Source organism: Blennius ocellaris (assembly GCF_963422515.1).
Source record: "Blennius ocellaris genome assembly, chromosome: 4".
Lineage (NCBI taxonomy): Eukaryota > Metazoa > Chordata > Actinopteri > Blenniiformes > Blenniidae > Blennius > Blennius ocellaris.
In genome coordinates, this window is record NC_137653.1 from 30,445,149 (window position 1) to 30,462,327 (window position 17,179).

The window sequence follows — 17,179 nt, forward strand, 5'->3', positions numbered from 1 at the left end:
CGGAACAAATATTCCTTATGAGGGATGGATTGGTGTTGAATTCACTCTATCAAAGAATGCCGTTTCAGGGATGAGTGAAAAACCAGTTATAGTCCCAATCCTCATTACCAGCACTGGGTTTGAACGCCCCCTCATTGGATTTAATGTTATTGAGAAACTGGCACAGTGATTCTTCTGGAGGTACTGTTTCCTCAGGTGACATGGTACAGAGTAGTGATGAGAAACCCGACTCCTTGAACGGACTCACGGGTTTTTGAGTCGTTCATCCAAGTGAATCGGTTGTCTGAGTCATTTGATTCAGTTGCGCATGCGCACTATTTCCACCCGCTCCTGGACCTGGAGGCTGAACTGCGACATGAACCAGGGGGAGAATCATGTATTCATAGTAAAATGATGAAACACTTCTGAGGAAAATAAACAATAAGTACACATTAGTTTTTAGTGATCCTGGTCTCCTTATTCTAGATTATGTGTGTTGTTTTTGAGGTTTAGTTGAATCAGAAAATAAATTAGATAACTGATTAAACTGAATAAATACCTGGCATCCAGAATGGCAGATATACAGTATATATTAATGTATACATATGTTTTTATAGTTTTTTTTCTTCCAACATTCTGATTTTCTTTTTTTTACTAGTATCAATAAATAATGTGACGTTCATAGGGCAGAACTAATTATAGGGGACAATATTAAATGTAACACAATACACGCTACAGTGGTATTTTAGCATTGTTTATTGTGTATTTATACATGTATTTATTTTTACAAGCTTTGTGAAACAAACAATGTGTGGTTTTTTTTCTCCGCCGTCACTCAGAAACTTTCTGAGTGGAGCGCCGCTGCAGATTTTCAGGTGAGGGAGGGGGGGAGGGCTCACCGCTCACCGCTCATGAGGTGAACGACATAGCGGAAGTGCTACTGACCGATTCAGTGAACGACTCTTTCGAGTTTCGAGGGGAGTCGGTCATGTGAGCTGAACGATTGAAGCGAGGTGAGCGTTTCAGAGATTATCAATTTCATGCGCCCCATTTCACAGTGTACAGTGACAATAATCCACTGACATGTCACCAAAACAGCAAAACTCAATGCTACAGGGCAGCGCTGGGTCGCAGAATTGGCAGATTACAGATTCACTCTCAAGTACAGACCCGGATCATCCAACAAGGATACAGATTTCCTGTCCCGCCGACCAAGACCCTTTGAAGAAGTCATCCAAGAGTGGGGAGAGGAGTGTCAACAGGAAGTCCTGGAATCCATTATTCATGCTGTGAGAGCTGAAAAGAAAGGAGAAATCAACTGGATCTCTGCTGTCATGAGTAACCCAGACGTATTGCCTGAGGAGAGTTGCGTCTCTGCTCCAATTAAAGCATTGACAAAGGAGGGGATGAAATCTGCACAAATCTTAGACCCAGTAATAAGTCGAGTCTTGACTCTGAAGAACACACATACTCACCTGTGTCACAAACAGAAGTTAGGAGAAGGTGAGAAAGTCAGAGAGCTCCTCAGGGAAAGGCCTCGACTGCACATTGATGAAGATGGGATCCTCAGGAGAGAAACAATGTCCAGGAGTCAATTAGTTTTACCTGAATCCTTCAAACATCTGATCTACAAACATCTGCATGAAGAAATGGAACATTTAGGAGCAGATCGAATGGCCGCTCTGGCCAGAGAACGCTTTTTCTTGCGCCTCAAATCGGCCTAACTTTTTCTCACCATTCCAACTTTTCGTTCCAACAATCGACCAATCACGGGGCGCCAAATTCAGAGCCGTTCCAAGTTTCATTCCAATAATCGGCCAATCGGAAGACGCACGCGTTCCAGCTTTCGCTCTGCTTCCGGGGTGCGTTGTCCCGCCCTCAATGCCGCCTCGACCAATTAACGAGCTCGTTGTCCGGGCACGTCTGCGGGCTGTGCCCGGACTTTACGTTGCTTCTCTCTGAATTACCAGCGCGAAAGGTTCACTTCTACGGCTTTTTTGGAGGATCCCTCGCCTTTAACGACTATTTTCACCCGATTTCAAAGGTTAGTAGACGTTACTTTCTGTATACATTTTGTGTGTGTGTGTGTGTGTGTGTGCGCGCGCGCGTGTGTGTGTGTGCATGTTCCGTCGGAGATGTTGTACCAATTTTCACTTATATGACTTTAAAAAAATCAATTGGTCAATAACATAGTTTAAGCAAATTTACTATTTTATTGACCAATTATTTTTTTACTGTGGATACTGTGGATATTGCAAATATATAGTTACTCCTGTATCTCCAGCCCCACACTGAACTGCTGTGACGCCTGCGGACGTTGCGAACGAGGAGCTGCTGGAGCTGGCAAGGAGCTTTGAGGAGCAAGGTCGGTAGAATGTTGATTGAGACAGAAATATTACTGTTAACAGTTTATTTCAGCAGACGATCTCCTCGCCTACTAACCTCATGCTTCTCATTTATTAGAGCAAATGCAGAATCTTCCACAGCGACAGCCAGAACAACCAGAGTGCCTCCATAACCTGCAGACAAGCCCCCACAGACGAGAGACGAGGCTCCAGTCCCTGGATCTCCTTCTGCCCCCTTGCTGCTCAGCTGCTGGGAGCTACAAGTCCAGTAGAGCCACGTTCATCCAGACACTTGGATCACAGAGGGAATTGGACAGACATTTTTGTAACAGGTTATGTCAGTGCTTCTCAAATGGTGGGGCGAGCCCCCCTGGGGGGGCATGGTGGGGTGTCAGGGGGGCGTGAGGCGGGCGCGACTTTCAGTATTAGTGTCTTTATTCATGCTTGAAGGATTAAAAAAGGGCCTCCAGCTCATTTTATTAGTTTATTTTGATAATCAGGCGATTGTTTGCAGAATACTGGTGCCAGCAAATCATACAGTGGTTTATACAGATAAATAAATAAATATTATCAGGTTCTCAATGGTAGTAAATTCGGGGGGGGGGCCTGAAAAAAATTCTGTCCTCTAGGGGGGGCATGACAGAAAATAATTGAGAACCACTGGGTTATGTGATGCAGGACTTTTTATTTGTGCCTCGTCTCCTCAGCCATCTTTGAACATCTTATCTTCCTTAGTGATAATTTGATGAGGACGGAGAGAAGGCTGCTGAGGAGGAGGAGGAGGAGGAGGACCTGGAGGTGGAGCATGACGGACCAGAGGCCCAGTCTGAGGACCAGACGGTGCCTGAGTACCAGGAGGACGTTGAACATGGTCGTCCAGGTCAAGAAGAGGACGAATCACTTCCTGGTCCATCTGGACTGCAGAGGAATGTTCCTCCACTTCCGGGTTCCCCCACAACAGACTCTGACAGCTCTTTCTCAGAAGAGGGATGGTCTTGTGAGGGATGGTCTGATGAGGGTGCAGTAGGACCGACAATGTCCCTGGATATGAGAAGGTTTGTGCCCTGTCAGCATTCCTCTTCCACCTGAGGGATCAGCAGGCGTAAGGCACGGTATCGTGCTCGCCAGTAAGGCCAAGCTGGAGGCTGAGGGGAAACAACCCAGGAAATACACAAAGCCTCCAACTTTCTACTGCAGGCAGTGTGACGGTGACAGGAATGATGGGGAACACCGGCAGTACTGTGGGGCTGGTTCTGCCCAACAAAGTACATCCTCATTTAGGATAAATAAATGGGGGCAAATAAAAAGGAGGAAAGAAATGCCAAGAGAGCAGAAAAAAAGTGACTCTAACATATATATGTATATATTCATCACATACATTATTAATTTTGTAATATAGTTAGTAATATAGTTTTGTAGTATAGTTATATAGTTTTGTAATATAGTTAGTAATATAGTTTTGTAGTATAGTTATATAGTTTTGTAATATAGTTTGCGAATTTCTTTGTTCTGAATTTTAATTGTACAGTAAACGTTATACAAAGCATAATTGTGTGTGAATAAAAGTTTATTATTGTACTATAGTGTGCTCTTATCTTTATTTGTGGTCTAAATTGTAATATGTTTTTATTTAATCAAAGCACTTCACTGCACATTAGTGTATAAGTGTGTGTGAGGAATAAAATACTTGACTAAGACTTGACTCATGGTTTTACTTTGAATTGCACATATTTTGCACAGATCCATTCCTCTTAATTGTAAAAACTCACCTATCAACAGTAGTATACACCGCTGTGTGAATATAAATAGCACCGGACGGGAGAACTGTGGCTATAAATAGCACTGCTGGCATTACCACGGCTTGTTTTCCGCCATCAGGCACCCTTGTTTACCGCCATCTAGCGGCGGGGAGGAGACACTGCAGGCGCAGTTCTGGAACACCCGCAGGGAAAAGATTGAGGGGGTTCCTTAGCCCAAGATGAGAGGAAATTTCCTGTCTCATTTCCTGTCGTGTTTTTCGGGGGTGCAACACCTACAAAAGGATTATAAGCAAGGAACACAAAAACTTTGAGAGACTGCTCATATGAGTCATTTACGTAATAGATTCTGCTCTGACAACTAAGCTGAACCTTTACCCATTAAGATTGTGCACGCCACAACAGAAAGTTAATGTTCCATGGAACTTTTTTCTGTGAAGAACTCAGAGAGGGTTATTTGGTTATTGTTTATTTCATAAATAGTGTTATTATTTATTTCCTGACTTTTTTCTGTGAAGAACCCGGAAAGGGTTATTTAATTATTATTTATTTCTTGACTTATTCCTGTCTTTCCTGGTTATATAGTTATGTGTGGTTTTCCGGAAAACAATATTTTTTTACGTTTAGGCACCCTTGCGATCGTCACACTTTTTTTGTTACAAACTGACCCTGGCCCCCCATCAGAGAAGGGAAAACGTATGTGGCCCTCACATGAAAAAGTTTGGGGACCCCTGGTTTAAAGTATGGTTCATTTTTTGAGGCTTCAATGACACACAGTGCTCGAGTAGGACATCTCGTGGTCACTAAAATGAGGTGCAATGGAGATGTACCATTGACTGGTTCAGAGATTCCTTTGGATTTGATTTAACATGCATTAAACTACACCGAATGATGGCATGGTTTCTCATGGGTACAATAATAATGAGTAATCGGCAGCGTGTCCTCTCAGAGACCACCCTGCTGTCAGCAAGTATATGACGTTTCCATTGTTTTGCTTTCTCTATTTGGTAGTGTTTTCTCTTTTTGATAGTGTTTTTTGGATTTGGTAGGCTTTTGCACTTTCAGACCACCGTAATGAGGGGTTTATTAGTAACAGATTAAAATAGCACACTGCAAAATAACATGGCTTTGATCAGTGGCTCCATCATACTGACAGGGTTTTGAAATCTTGAAGACTGTTTTCACTCATTTCAAAGAGAGTACGAAATCTGAAAAAAGTTGAACATTTACATTTTTTTTTAAATAAAATGATATATGTGTGTGTGTGTGTGTGTGTGTGTGTGTGTGTGTGTGTGTGTGTGTGTGTGTGTGTGTGTGTGTGTGTGTGTGTGTGTGTGTGTGTGTGTGTGTGATATATTATATATAACTATATATGACTTAAACACTGGTCAATTTACTGGATTAATGGCAGACAAAAGAGTTCTCAGTTTTTACTGTTGGTGCTACTACAAAAGTCAAGGACTCATCAAAAATTATATTTCCCCCCTTGATGCTGTTTTTGTAGCAATTTCGCCATACAATTTAAATGCACATAGATAAAAGGATTGTTTATTACCAGTAAACTGTATACAGTGCTATGTTGCATCTCAACTACAAAATGAGTGTGTGGGTGTTGTCTGTTAGCGTGGGAGCCATGTCCCTACTTTGTATTCTTTGATGAGCTGCTCAACAGGTTCACCCAGGGAGATCATCAGAGATTTGAAGATGCATTCCCTTCTGATGGTGATATCCATAGTCTGAGTAAGAAGAGTACATTACAATTTATTTAACAGACAGACCCCCCCACTCCCAACACACTATTCAACTATGGATCCCACTCATAGCCAACTCGCTATATGAACCTTGAGTTAAGCGTGTACACACCCACAGGAAAAAGCCATCATCAATGGAGCCCCAAGATCACCAGTCACTACGGCAACAGATCGAAGACCCAGTTATTCTGCTGTAAATGTCTATGCATATGTTTGAAAGCATTACTCCACTAACTTAACATTTAAATTTATTGATCGCAGCAGACAGATAGAAATAATAAATAGGAGTACAATCTGAATTTCATTTTGGTGCAATCCAGTAGGAGGAAGGTGACTTGGAAGCAGTTAAAAATGAAATATAAAAACATCTTTCAGAATAAAAAGGCTTATATGCATCCTCCAACACTTTCAGGACCTCTGAACTAAATTAACCCCACTTCTGTGAGAACTAAGTTTTCTACAAAGTTGCTTGTTCGGGTTGTGTGTTGGTCCTGTTTCATCTTCTGAATGCATCACTAAACAGACTATATATGCTCTGATTGTACCTCACTGTAATTTTAATTTTGGTATTTAAGTTGATTTAGGCTTTTACACACACACACACACACACTTATAGACATTTCTTTATTTATATAACTCCCCCAAAAGAAAGTCACTTGTTTCAGAGTGAAGGTGATTCTCTAACAGCTCTACACACTGTTGCTTTACCAATATTATAACAAAAACTACCATCTCTACCAAAAAATTAAATACTGTGTATTAAATATGCTCTGATGTGATTCGGGAAGGAATTAATACGGTAACAAAACAAACTTCAAACGGGCCGAAAGACTCACTTGCGACATCAGTTATCTCAAATTATTTGTGCCTCGATGTCGATCGGGTTTGTAAATAATGAACAATCCATTTCTAGTAGCTGCTTCAGGTGGGAGGAGCCAGTAGAAACTCAGGGTTTCCTCTACTAACCTGCTTCGGGTGGAAAAAGCCAGTAGAAACTCAAGGTTTCCTCTACGAAACATGCTTCAGGTGGGAGGAGCCAGTAGAAACTCAAGGTTTCCTCTACGAAACATGCTTCAGGTGGGAGGAGCCAGTAGAAACTCAGGGTTCCCTCTACGAAACATGCTTCAGGAGGGAGGACCTAGTAGAAACTCAGGGTTTCCTGTACTAAACCTGCTTCAGGTGGGAGGAGCCAGTAGAAACTCAGGGTTTCCTCTACTAAACCTGTTTCAGGTGGGAGGAGCCAGTAGAAACTCAGGGTTTCCTCTACTAAACCTGTTTCAGGTGGGAGAAGCCAGTAGAAACTCAGGGTTTCCTCTACTAAACCTGCTTCAGGTGGGAGGAGCCAGTAGAAACTCAGGGTTTCCTCTACTAAACCTGCTTCAGGTGGGAGGAGCCAGTAGAAACTCAGGGTTTCCTCTACTAAACCTGCTTCAGGTGGGAGGAGCCAGTAGAAACTCAGGGTTTCCTGTACTAAACCTGCTTCAGGTGGGAGGAGCCAGTAGAAACTCAGGGTTTCCTCTACTAAACCTGTTTCAGGTGGGAGGAGCCAGTAGAAACTCAGGGTTTCCTCTACTAAACCTGCTTCAGGTGGGAGGAGCTTGTAGAAACTCAGGGTTTCCTCTACTAAACCTGCTTCAGGTGGGAGGAGCCAGTAGAAACTCAGGGTTTCCTCTACTAAACCTGCTTCAGGTGGGAGGAGCTTGTAGAAACTCAGGGTTTCCTCTACTAAACCTGTTTCAGGTGGGAGGAGCCAGTAGAAACTCAGGGTTTCCTCTACTAAACCTGCTTCAGGTGGGAGGAGCTTGTAGAAACTCAGGGTTTCCTGTACTAAACCTGCTTCAGGTGGGAGGAGCCAGTAGAAACTCAGGGTTTCCTCTACTAAACCTGTTTCAGGTAGGAGGAGCCAGTAGAAACTCAGGGTTTCCTCTACTAAACCTGCTTCAGGTGGGAGGAGCTTGTAGAAACTCAGGGTTTCCTCTACTAAACCTGCTTCAGGTGGGAGGAGCCAGTAGAAACTCAGGGTTTCCTCTACTAAACCTGCTTCAGGTGGGAGGAGCTTGTAGAAACTCAGGGTTTCCTCTACTAAACTTGCTTTAGGTGGGAGGAGCCAGTAGAAACTCAGGGTTTCCTCTACTAAACCTGCTTCAGGTGGGAGGAGCTTGTAGAAACTCAGGGTTTCCTCTACTAAACCTGCTTCAGGTGGGAGGAGACAGTAGAAACTCAGGGTTTCCTCTACTAAACCTGCTTCAGGTGGGAGGAGCTTGTATGAAACTCAGGGTTTCCTCTACTAAACTTGCTTTAGGTGGGAGGAGCCAGTAGAAACTCAGGGTTTCCTCTACTAAACCTGCTTCAGGTGGGAGGAGCTTGTAGAAACTCAGGGTTTCCTCTACTAAACCTGCTTCAGGTGGGAGGAGCCAGTAGAAACTCAAGGTTTCCTCTACTAAACCTGTCAGCAGGTTCAGTTCACAGAGTCTGTTACTGTGATGATTGACCCTGAGCTTAATTCAGCTCTTTCTGGAACGGAAACCTCAGTTTCTCTCATTTCAGTGTTAACTAACTCTGAATTCTCACATAACCCGCTTTCTGAAGCGGAGCCCTGTTCAGTAGCTGTTGGCAGAATAACTGGAGTGTGTGGAATACCCAGTTGCAGACCTGGCTTGTGTTATGCCCTGGGCAAACACCCGCACCTCCACGAGACACACCTGAGACAGTGATTCTCATTTCCTCTACGTGGTGCACCCTCAGTAAAATCCACAACTGAATATAACAAATTCTCCCGATTCACCACATTCCTGACAGATGAATGATATGCAACAGTGCACAGCAGCCCGCCACAGCGCACATTCGCAACACCGTGGAACAATAATGCTGACAGTGCATATTGACTGGTGAGGATCCCCCAGCAGTTCCTGCTCATACTTTTAACTCATGATAAAAGGTGGTGACTGTCCGTGACGACGTGCCTGTCACGGCTGGGAGCCGGCGCGTGGAGTGTCCTGAACCCAAAAGCAGACCTCAAGCAGGAAATTGTTTGCAAACGTCAATGTTTATTGAGGAAACAGGGAAAGGGGGGCTGGAACGGTGACGGGACCCGGGAGGAACTCTGGGGGGCCTTCAGGAACCGGGACGGGACCCGGGGAAATCTCTGGGGGGCCTCTTGGAACCGGGACGGGACCCGGGGGAATCTCAGGGGGGCCTCTTGGAACCGGGACGGAACCCGGATGGGGAACTTCTTGGAACCGAGACGGAACCCAGACGGGGAACTTCTTGGAACCGGGACGGAACCCAGACGGGGAACTTCTTGGAACCGGGACGGAATCCAGACGGGGAACTTCTTGGAACCGGGACGGAATCCAGACGGGGAACTTCTTGGAACCGGGACGGAACCCAGACGGGGAACTTCTTGGAACCGGGACGGAACCCGGATGGGGAACTTCTTGGAACCGGGAGTCGGAACAGGAACGGGAACCACCCCGGGGAGGACACTCACTCCCCGGGGAGGACAACACCGACTCACCTGCGGGGGCAACCCACAGGAGACTCTCCACACGGACTGGGAATAGACAATCCTCTGGCACCGGACCCTCCTCACTGCAGGGCTTAAGACTGCATGGCAATCAATTAGCTGATTGCCTGCAGGAGTGCCAGAGAGGATCCGGTGCTGGAGCGAGGTGTGTGACTCCTGACAGTGCCGCTTCGAACCTGAATCATAGTGTTCAGGTCAAAATTGTGATCTGTGGTCAGGTATTGAGATTCGTGCCAAACCTGCTATCGTGATGTGTAAAAGCACTTTTAAAAGCTCCACAACCATCCTCTTGCTTTTCTCGTCGTGACATAAAACTTCAAACATATTAATTGCATGTTATTTTTAAATTTAATTCAGCATCTGCAAATGGTTCCTTTGCTTTGGCAAGATTCCATGAAACAAGCGATGATGGCGCTGCAGCGCTGATGGTAATGTAATTGCATGCTGGCAATATAGTCCAGTCAGAGTTGAACTGACACTATTCCTGGTTGACTTTGTGCCTTTTCACACTGCAGGTCATGTTTCTTTTTTTTTAAGTTTTGACTTACTGCTTTGGGAGGTTGTGAAATTGAAATCAACAAGCAAGAAACAAAAATACAGACAAGCCTTGGATGACAAAAGGACTACAGAATATATGCACACAAAAAAATATCTTGTATAAAGAATTTGTAAAAATCAGAACTATAGAAGGAGAAAGTAAATGCAAAAGATACAAAAATAAATTGACTAGTATTATGAGGAGAAAGAAAGATTTTAATAAAATATTAACCGATAAATTGGGTCATGACCGAAAGAACGAGATCCCGGATACAAGCAGCTGAAATGAGCTTCTTCCGTAGGGTGGCTGGGCGCACCCTTAGAGATAGGGTGAGGAGCTCAGTCACCTTAGAGATAGGGTGAGGAGCTCAGTCACCCTTAGAGATAGGGGGAGGAGCTCAGTCACCCTTAGAGACAGGGTGAGGAGCTCAGTCACCCTTAGAGATAGGTTGAGGAGCTCAGTCACCCTTAGAGATAGGTTGAGGAGCTCAGTCACCCTTAGAGATAGGGGGAGGAGCTCAGTCACCCTTAGAGATAGGTTGAGGAGCTCAGTCACCCTTAGAGATAGGGTGAGGAGCTCAGTCACCCTTAGAGATAGGGGGAGGAGCTGAGTCACCTTAGAGATAGGGGGAGGAGCTCAGTCACCCTTAGAGATAGGGTGAGGAGCTCAGTCACCCTTAGAGATAGGGGGAGGAGCTCAGTCGCCCTTAGAGATAGGTTGAGGAGCTCAGTCACCCTTAGAGATAGGAGGAGGAGCTCAGTCACTCTTAGAGATAGGAGGAGGAGCTCAGTCACCCTTAGAGATAGGGTGAGGAGCTCAGTCACCCTTAGAGATAGGGTGAGGAGCTCAGTCACCCTTAGAGATAGGTTGAGGAGCTCAGTCACCCTTAGAGATAGGTTGAGGAGCTCAGTCACCCTTAGAGATAGGGTGAGGAGCTCAGTCACCCTTAGAGATAGGGTGAGGAGCTCAGTCACCCTTAGAGATAGGGTGAGGAGCTCAGTCACCCTTAGAGATAGGAGGAGGAGCTCAGTCACTCTTAGAGATAGGGTGAGGAGCTCAGTCACCCTTAGAGATAGGGGGAGGAGCTCAGTCACTCTTAGAGATAGGGTGAGGAGCTCAGTCACCCTTAGCGATAGGGGGAGGAGCTCAGTCACTCTTAGAGATAGGGGGAGGAGCTCAGTCACTCTTAGAGATAGGGTGAGGAGCTCAGTCACCCTTAGAGATAGGGTGAGGAGCTCAGTCATCCTTAGAGATAGGGTGAGGAGCTCAGTCACCCTTAGAGATAGGGGGAGGAGCTCAGTCACTCTTAGAGATAGGGTGAGGAGCTCAGTCACTCTTAGAGATAGGGTGAGGAGCTCAGTCACCAGGGAGGAGCTCAGAGTAGAGCCGCTGCTCCTCCACATAGAGGAGCAGCTGAGGTGGCTCGGGCACCTGTTTCGGATGCCCACCAGACGCCTCCCCAGGGAGGTGTTCCGGGCATGTCCCTCCGGTAGGAGGCCTCGGGGGAAAACCCAGGACACGCTGGAGGGACTATGTCTCTCGGCTGGCCTGGGAACGCCTTGGGGTGCCACCGGAAGAGCTGGAGGAAGTGTCTGGGGTGAGGGGAGCCTGGGCAACTCTGCTGAGACTGCTGCCTCCGCGACCCGGCCCCGGATAAGCGGTAGACAATGGATGGATGGATGGATACCATTGTAAGTAAGTAAACTTTATTTATATAGCACTTTTCACAGACAGTGGTGACAAAGTGCTTCACAAGAGTAGGTATATCTAAAAGATAATGAGATCAGGTACAAAGTTTAAGAAGCTTAAAATGGAAAAATGTAAACAACACAGGGTCAGTGGTCTAAAAATGCTTCACAGTGATAGGGATACATAAAACTCAAGTGGATAAGCAGCAATACAGTGCAGGTCAGCTCAATTTTTAAATGCTTGCTGAAGCAAAAATGTTTCCAGATGCTTTTTAAAAGCATCAACTGAGGCCAGGGAGCACAGATCTAAAGGAAGTGCGTTCCAGAGGTGGGGTGTGGTGGCTTTAAAGATTGGTCTCCCCAAGTTTTAAAGCGGGTAGGTGAGACCGTCAGCAGGAACTGCCCCGACGATCTTCCTCGAGCTGGGCTGTAAGGCTTGATTAAGTCAGTGGTGCAGGTGGGGGCCTAGCCATGTAGGAGGCTATGTATATATATATATATATATATATCAGGTTCAGGCTATTGACATTTATTAAATCTGCAAGAAAGAACAAGACAAGAAGGGTAAGTTTCTTTTTACTCGCGAGGAGAACGGACAGAGTGTTTCCAGTTACAATCTCCCACCCGCTCTGGAAAACTTCTGCCGTGTTCCTCTTTTATTGAGAATTACAAATGGGAGGGTTCACAGGATAATAATCTCATAGTGAAAAAGTGCACACATGATAGTGTAAAGCAGTGGTTCTCAATTATTTTCTGTCATGCCCCCCCTAGAGGACAGAATTTTTTTCAGCCCCCCCCCGAATTGTACCGTATATTCCACCCTATAAGGCGCACCTAAATACCTCAAATTTTCTCAAAAGCTGCCAGTGCGCCTTATAGCCCGGTGCGCCTTATATATGGACGATTGTTCTACTCAAGACTGCTATTTGACAGCTGAACAACCAGAAGCTTTTATTTCGACATCTCTAAATTTGCATCCGGATCTTCAGAGCGGACGACACTCCACACAACACCTTCATCACTCATGGTTGCACACCAACGTTCTAACAAACCAAAATAAACTAGATGAAATAATTACTCCCTAAACTGGGGAACAAAAACACATAAACACAATCAACACAACACCAAGCCCAACAACAACCCACAATAACCTCCAACAACACAAAACATGAATTTGTCGCTGCAAGGCATGATGGGAAATCATGCCTTGCAGCGACAAATTCAACCTGAGCTCCTCAGTGCAGCCGATAGAAACTCCCATAATTCATTGCAGCTGTTTGTGGTGTTTTAAATGCAATTATTGGGGGTTATATTTGGTTTATGGTGTCGGTAATAATTGTGTTGTGTTGTGTTTTTGTTGCTTAGTTCATGTAGTTTAGTTTATTATTATTATTATTATTACCGGTAGTTGTAAGTTGTCAACCAGTAGTGAATAAGGTTTTGTGTGTAGTGTCCTCCTGGCATAGGCTGCAGGTAGGACTATCAAAATAAAGTGTGTGCACCTCTCTGGGTGTTAGAATCAGTGGAAAATGTAACCTAATAGTTTTGAGCTGTAAAGGTTGCTGACCACTGGTCTACTCCATGTGCCTTATACAGCGGTGCGCCTTATATATGAATGAAGTTGTAAATTATGTCAATTGATGTAGGTGCGCCTTATACACCGGTGCGCCTTCTCGGGTGGAAAATACGGTACTACCATTGAGAACTTGATAATATTTATTTATTTATCTGTATAAACCACTGTATGAGTTGCTGCACCAGCATTCTGCATACAATCGCCTGATTATCAAAATAAATCTGCTATGGTGTGAGGGTTTATGCACCTTGTGATGTGGGGGGCAACTTTGTAAGAGGCTAACAGGCTTTTTTGTTTACTGATGCCGCGCTGACACAATGAGGCTTGTTGGCCATACTCATGGAGTTTACCATGAAAAAACTCCAGTGGCTTACTGACATAACAGGTGTATGGTCTCCAGGTGTATGGTCTCCAGGTGTATGGTCTCCAGGTGTATGGTGTATGGTCTCCAGGTGTATGGTGTATGGTCTCCAGGTGTATGGTGTACGGTCTCCAGGTATATGGTGTATGGTCTCCAGGTGTATGGTGTATGGTCTCCAGGTGTATGGTCTCCAGGTGCCGTCTTCATTTATTTGGTTTCATGCTCCGCTGCCATAGTTTTTAGGCATAAAACACAAACGGGTGTTTCCTGGTTCCCGACGTGTTCACGGTAAACCCAAGGGCGATGTAGCATCGTCATATCTCCTGCTCTTACTAGCTTTATGTTTACTCTCACCTGTTTTCTTTTCCTCTGACGCCTCATCCTTTTTTCTTTTCACTCCTGTCAGAAACTTCTCCACCTCTCCTCCTCCTCCGCCGCCAGCTCTGTACACCGGTGTTCATGTGTAGTACTTCTTCTTCTCTACTGAGTTGAACAGGCAGCCTGTTGATTAGTGTGAGCACTGCTGCCACCTAGTGGCTGGAGGCCCTTTTTTTATTGTTCAAGCATGAATAAAGACACTAATACTGAAAGTCGCGCCCGCCTCGCGCCCCCCCTGACACCCCACCACGGCCCCCCAGGGGGGCGCGCCCCACCATTTGAGAAGCACTGGTGTAAAGAAACAAGTATAGTCTTGGAACATCCTGTTCGCGTGGGTCACTACCGAGATGGCAGCTTGAGGAAGATGCAGTTTCTTGTTACCGTATTTTCCGCACTATAAGACACCTAAATACCTCAAATTTTCTCAAAAGCTGCCAGTGCGCCTTATAGCCCAGTGCGCCTTATATATGGAAAAATTGCTCTACTCCAGACTGCTATTTGACAGCTGAACAACCAGAAGCTTTTATTTTGACAACTCTAACTTCTCAACTGGATCTTCAGAGCGGACGACACTCCACACAACACCTTCATCACTCATGGTTGCACACCAACATTCTAACAAACCAAAATAAACTAGATGAAATAATGACTCCCTAAACTGGGGAACAAAAACACATAAACACAATCAACACAACACCAAGCCCAACAACATCCCACAATAACCTCCAACAACACAAAACATGAATTCCCATCATGCCTTGCATCCTGAGCTCCTCAGTGCAGCCGATAGCTGCAATGAATTATGGGAGTTTCTGTTTGTGGTGTTTTAAATGCAATTATTGGGGGTTCTATTTGGTTTGTGGTGTCGGTAATAATTGTGTTGTGTTGTGTTCTTGTTGCTTAGTTCATGTAGTTTAGTTTATTACCGGTAGTTGTAAGTTGTCAACCAGCAGTGAAGAAGGTTTTGTGTGTAGTGTCCTCCTGGCATAGGCTGCAGGTAGGACTATCAAAATAAAGTGTGTGCACCTCTCTGGGTGTTAGAATCACTGGAAAATGTAACTTAATGGCTTTGAGCTATAAATGTTGCTGACCACTGGTCTATTCCATGTGCCTTCTAATGCGGTGTGCCTTATATATGAACAAAGTTGTAAATTATGTCAATCAATGTAGGTGCGCCTTATAATCCGGTGCACCTTGTAGTGCGGAAAATACGGTAATCAGTTTCGGTCAACATACTCCTACAAAGGCTCAGAACACATGATTAGACAAAGAAAATGTGCTGTGCCCAAGTGGCGCTGTCGAATAAGAATACACTCATGAAATAAGACTGAAACTAAGCATAAATGTGGTAACTTTATGTACAACTATTCCACATTTCCCAGCTGTTGGCTAAGACCGATGATTTGGAGTCACGGTCACGTCGCAACAACCTACGCGTGATTGGAATCCCGGAAAAGGCAGAAGGGACAGACCGGGTTAAGTTTATGGCCACCTTCCTTACTGAGGTCCTGGGCGCCCACGTCTTTTCCTCCCCCCCGGTCCTTGACAGAGCGCACCGCATCGGCCCGGTGGATAGAGGGAGTACCTGACCCAGAGTATTCATTGTCCGTTTCCACTACTTCAGCGATAAGGAGCGCGTTCTGAGACGAGAGAGGGACGTACAGCAGCTCAAGTACTGTGGACATAATGTTTACTTTTTCCCCGACATGACCGCCAATATCGCTAAAAAGAGAGCGGCTTTTGCCAACGTGAAGCGCTGCCTCTACGAGAAGCAAGTCAAATTCTCCCTCCTGTTCCCTGCCCGTCTACGTGTGGAGCACCACGGGGAGAAGAGGTTTTTTGAATGCCCAAAAAAAGCCCAGGAATTTTACGAATCCCACTTTTCTGACGGCTGAGGATTTTCAACTACTGAACTTGTTTCATTCTGTTCCCTTTACGGTCCGTGTCACACCTAAATCGGTCCCCCTGGGAACACACATAAACATAGCCCTTCACGCAGAACTCGCTCATATTGTCAGGTAAAAACAGTCTTTAGCCTACATTGGCCGCTACTATAGTCGTGTGTGTGTGTATGTGTCTCTGTGTGTGAGAGAGAAAAAGAGAGAGTATGCTAACTTTAGGCTTTTCTTTTTTTTTTTCTCTCTCTCTCTCTTTCTCTTGTTCATTTTGTGCGGACTATGGCTATTCCCCCCTTCCCACTGGCTGGATGTACCAGGCTATCAGTGCTAAAATATGTGACTTTTTTCAACTAAGGTGTTCATTTGAGTTTTGTAAACACCCACGGTGCTCTGTTTGAAAGCTTGGGGCCTCTCTGCATGTAGAGAGGAAGACGTTTTGTTTTTGTTTTTCTCTTTTCTCGCTGTTGAGATGCAACGGAAGCTTCAAGCTGTATTCAACCTGCCGTCTTCATTGTTTGGGGATGAGGACATTGGGTTTGGGGGGTGGGGGGTGGGGGGGTGGGTTATCCAAGGTGTTCTATTTTGTTTACATCTATATGCAATACATGTGTGTTCTTATAATTTCTCTATGCTGGGTCCATTCATATCACTGTATTCTCTTGTAGGACACTGTCTACCAATGTATCCTCATAATGTCTAATAACTTAACAAATCCTATTAGGTTTACTTCATGGAATGTCAAAGGCATGGGACATCCGATTAAAAGATCTAAAGTTTTGTCACACCGTAAACATTTAAATACGGACATAGCTTTTATACAAGAGACGCATATGCGCATCAATGACCATCACAGACTGCGCAAATCTTGGGTGAGCCAGGTCTTCCACTCTACCTTTAATTCAAAGGCTAGGGGTGTGGCTATATTGATCCATAAGAGAACACAATTTACTCCCACTAGTACAATCTCAGACCCGAATGAGAGGTATTTGATTGTAACAGGTACCATACAGCAGAACCCTGTCTTACTGGTTAACGTATACGCTCCTAATTTTGATGATGCCAACTTTGCAAACAATTTACTTAGCAGCCTCCCAGCGCTAAATACACATCGATTAATTTTTGGTGGTGATTTGAACTGCGTTATTAACCCCGTATTAGACCGCTCCAGCCCCAGAATAGCTCATCCCTCTTCCATGTCAAAGGCATTTGCAGATTTTATGCTGCAAAATGGATGTGTTGACCCCTGGAGGTTTCGTAATCCACATGCAAAAGAATTTTCCTTTTTTTCGCCAGCACATCACTCCTACTCTCGAATTGATTATTTTTTTGTAGATGCTAGTCTTCTTCCTAATGTGGTATCTGCTGAATATTTGGCGATAGTT